Genomic DNA, 4,176 nt, shown 5'->3' with positions numbered 1-4,176 from the left:
AAAAAATCTTAAATTTGTTTTTCAAAAGCAATGTTCCACAAGCTACCCTAAATAGTATGTGCTATTGACTAACAGGTGAATTTACTTCATTTTAATACTAAAATCTCCACCCAGGGAAAAAGTAAAACCTCATTTCCATAATATGGGAATTGAGAAGGAGCATTGCCTGAGCAGGATCATCCCCACCCATGCATGTGATGAAGCCTTTGCTCCTCCTGAATCTGAACCCCCTTCCAAATAAGTTTCAACTTCCATGAGTCACAGCTTTGGAAGTGATTCCCCAGGGTCTCCTTACTTGCTGTTTGACACCTATTCTTGGTATTCTATTCTGGTTTGATTCTCACCAAGAGGAAGACCTATTGAGTCCTGTGACAAAGGGTTATTAAAAATTAATGAGCCTACAGAATTTAGGGTTATAAATTAATGCTATAAATAAGAGAAAAGCTAATCACTTTGTAAAACAGGAAATAAATTCCTGCACTTAATTGTCCTAATGATTTCCACAATGAGTAATAGTTTGGGATTAGTATTGCCTTGGGAAGTGGAGGCAGGAAGATCTCGAGTTCAAAGCCAGCCTCAGCAATTTAGCGAGGTGCTAAGAAACTCAGTGAGACCCTGTCTCCAATAAAATATAAAATAGGGCTAGATGTTAGGTGCAGGGCAGTCTGAACTAAGTTGTCTACAGAGCAGGCTAAACAAACAGGTGCAGGATAACCCAGGCACTCAAACCCCCCCTCTGTATGGTCCTTTATCACCTGTTTGCGTCAAGTCTGAACACTCAACCCTACTCAAGGCTGAACACTCGACCCCCACCCATCTGGTACAACGGAAACCCACATCTGACACCTGCCCCATCTGCCTGAAGGCAGAAGATGACACCCTTAGCAACTACTGTATGATACAATCACTGTACACCAACAAGGCAGCTTACAGACCCAGAGACCCCATTAGATTTGGGCTATAAAAACTCCCTCCTGCCGGGCCCCTCTGTCTTGCTCTTGCTCTCTCTTTCTTCTCTCTCTCTCTCTCTCTCTCTCTCTCTCTCTCTCTCTCTCTCTCTCTTCTCTTTCTCACTGCTGCAATAAAGATCTCTTGGTCTCCCCGAGTGTTGTGGTCACTTTCCTTTCACTAGGGATGTGGCTCAGTGGTCAAGTGCCCCTGAGTTCAATCCCTTGTACCCAAAAACAAAAATTAAAAGAGAGAGAGAGAGAGAGAGGTTCTGTAGCAATAAATGTCATGATCAAAAATTTTTGCAGCAGCCCCTCCTCCCCCACCCACTACCACCTCTTCCCTCTGAATTGAACCTGAGCCTTTGTAGTGCATGTCCACTGCCTGACCTCCTGCCTCTGCAGGCCCTGCACTCTTTCTGTACTTGTAGGATACCCAGTGGTGGCCTGGAGCTCCAGGGGATCCTCCATGCAATCTCAAGAAGCTTCCTCCACTCCTCTAATGAGCTTGGCATGGTGATGAAATATTTTTCGCTGCATTATCTGGGAGCATCTTCCCAAAAACTCAAGGAGATAATGATGCTTGAATTCTTAAGATTAATAATATCAAGAAAAAAAATTCTTTCTTAATCACCTTTGCAGATGGTGGAGTTGGGAAGGGTTCTTTTATGAACCAATATGTAATTAATAAGTTTGATGCCCAGTTCTTCTCTATGATAGGTGTGGAACTTTTAAATAAAGATTTGGAGGTGGATGGACATTTTGTTACCATGCAAATTTGGGACACAAAGTTCAACCATAATTCAAAGCCTGGGGATGCTATTTGATTTACAGACGTTCTGATTGTTGTATTCTTATTTTAGTGTCGGTGATTCACAGAGCTTCCAGAACTTATATAACAGAGGTGAAAAAATAATAATAATGAATTATGCAAATGTGAAAAAACACTACTAGCCACTTAGGAGGATCACAAGATCAAGGCTAGCCTCAGCACTAAAAAAGCAATGGGGATGCAGCTCAGTGGTAGAGCACCCCTGGGTTCAATCTCTAATAATAAAAAAAAAAGGCACAAAACTACCCTTTCATGACTTGGAGCAACAAGACTAACATAAGCAAACAACAAGCATCTGAAGAAGAAACCCCAATCTAGGACAAGGGCAACCGCATCTTTTGACTTTGAAACACATGCAAAAGATGCAACCACAGTCACAGCTACTTTTGAGGAAGCAGCTCAGAGTTCTTATGAGCTAAGGATGTAGCTCTAGGTCCAGGGCTGTGATGCTGGGGATAGGGATGTAGCTCTAGGGCTGGAGATGTAGTTTGGTGGTAGAGTATGTCTAGCATGGATGATGCCTGGTGTTGATCCCCAGCACTGCCTTCCCACCCCCACACCCCCACACACATATGTTCTTGCTACACAGGAAAAGTCAGATCAAGTGATTCAGATAGATACCTTCAATCTTCACTGAAAATCCAAACCAAACTCATCTCACTGTTGATTAGTAATTAGATTGTAGGTGGTTCTAACCAACCCATGCATCCACACAAAATAAGCAGGAGATGGAAAAGAGACTTAGCATTTGAAGCAGTGTATGGTCTACTAATAAAATGAGATGAACATTCACTGCTCCTTTATTAGTTGGTGTCAGAAGGGACACAATCACTCTGGAGGTACTATTTACTCAAAGTACTTTACAATTATAAATTGTAATCATTGTCTAATAACATTTCTTTAATTTAAATATGTAAGCTGGAGTTAATAAATAAGATGACCAAGACTGAAGTTATCATCAAAACAAAAAACTTACTATTCTAGAAGTTATACTTGGATTTTTACTCTCTGGGAAAGTAAACTACTTTTATATGTATATATTTTTATGTAATTAGCATTCTATTTTTGATTTGGGAAAAATACTTTCTAAAGCTATAGTGTTAAATATTAAAGAGTAAAATATAATGCACATATCAAAAATTTTTTTTTAAAAAATGAATACTGAAATCTGCATTTTTTTTTTAGATAATTGATTCTTCGGAATGATTAAGGACAATTAGTCAGATAGCTAAAGTTAAAAGAGGGGTTAATTGATTAAGGAAAATTTAATGAAAAGTTTGGCCTATTTTTTAATTGGTTTTAGAGAAATAAATTGATTGAACTGATCAATAAGCTGTGGAGGGTTGTGTAAATTCAGATTATGGAATTTTTAGAGTATTATGTTAATGATGTGAGTATAACTATGAATACAGCAAATTTTAACGTTGGAGATTTAAGTCTGACACATAGCCAAGATCATAAATATTAGATACCATTACTAGTAACACCAGGCCTATAGCATCCTCCCAAGCTAAAAGATGGTTAGTATAATGGTTATGTCACTTCTTTGTTGCTGTGGCAAATACCTGATTAAAAAAAAAAACAACCTAGAAAAGGGGGAAGACTTGGAGTCCATGGCCCAACAACTTTGTTGCTTTAGGTCAGATAAAAAAGAACAGAAGTGTGAGGTGGTGGAGTGCTGCTCAGCTCATGGCCGACAGGAAGCAGAGAATGAGAGAGCATGGAGGAGGGACCAGAGACAAGAAATACCCTTCCAGGCATGCCCCCAGGGACCTACTTCCTCCAACTATCCCCCACACCTACAGTTTTCACCACCTCCCAAAAGTCCACTCAGCTATCAATGGATTTATCTACTGATAAAGTCAGGGCTCTCATGATCCAGTCACTTCCCAAAACCCCACCTCTGAACATTGATGCATTGGGGACTAAGCCTTCAACACTGAGCCTTTGGGGGACATTGAAGGTCCAAATCATAACAATGGTAGATAATCTAAAGTAAATAATTAAGATTTCCAGGTATGTGCTAGGTGCAGTGGCACACACCTGTAATACTAAAAGAACAGAATCCTCATTGATAAAAACAAACAAAAATATCAAATAACCTCTACAAAATGTCAATGACAGGCAGTGGCTTCAAATCCAAAATAGTAATTTAGATGTAAAGTGAAATTTTAATTGACAGAAGAAGCAAAAGATAGGAAAACTGTTGTGCTAAATACATTAAGCTGTATACTGCATCAGAAATGGTAAAAAGGATGTTTCAAAATATTCTGAGGCTTATAGTAAAATAAAATAAATGACTACTGAAGTTATGATAAGAGGGGGTTAAAGTATGTGTTTGCAGTTACCTTCTGTGAGGCTAAAGTAGGCTCAGGTGATTGACACCTTAAGGCCAGT

General features: G+C 39.3%; 1 pseudogene; it reads left to right on the top strand.

Moving 5' to 3' along the window:
- The first annotated feature begins 646 nt into the window (after positions 1-646).
- On the top strand, positions 647-2,446 carry LOC114085447 (ras-related protein Rab-9A-like; annotated as a pseudogene).
- The last annotated feature ends 1,730 nt before the right edge of the window (positions 2,447-4,176 follow it).

This window comes from Marmota flaviventris, chromosome 7 (assembly GCF_047511675.1).
Source record: "Marmota flaviventris isolate mMarFla1 chromosome 7, mMarFla1.hap1, whole genome shotgun sequence".
NCBI lineage: Eukaryota > Metazoa > Chordata > Mammalia > Rodentia > Sciuridae > Marmota > Marmota flaviventris.
This window is presented reverse-complemented; position numbering and strand designations above follow the sequence as displayed.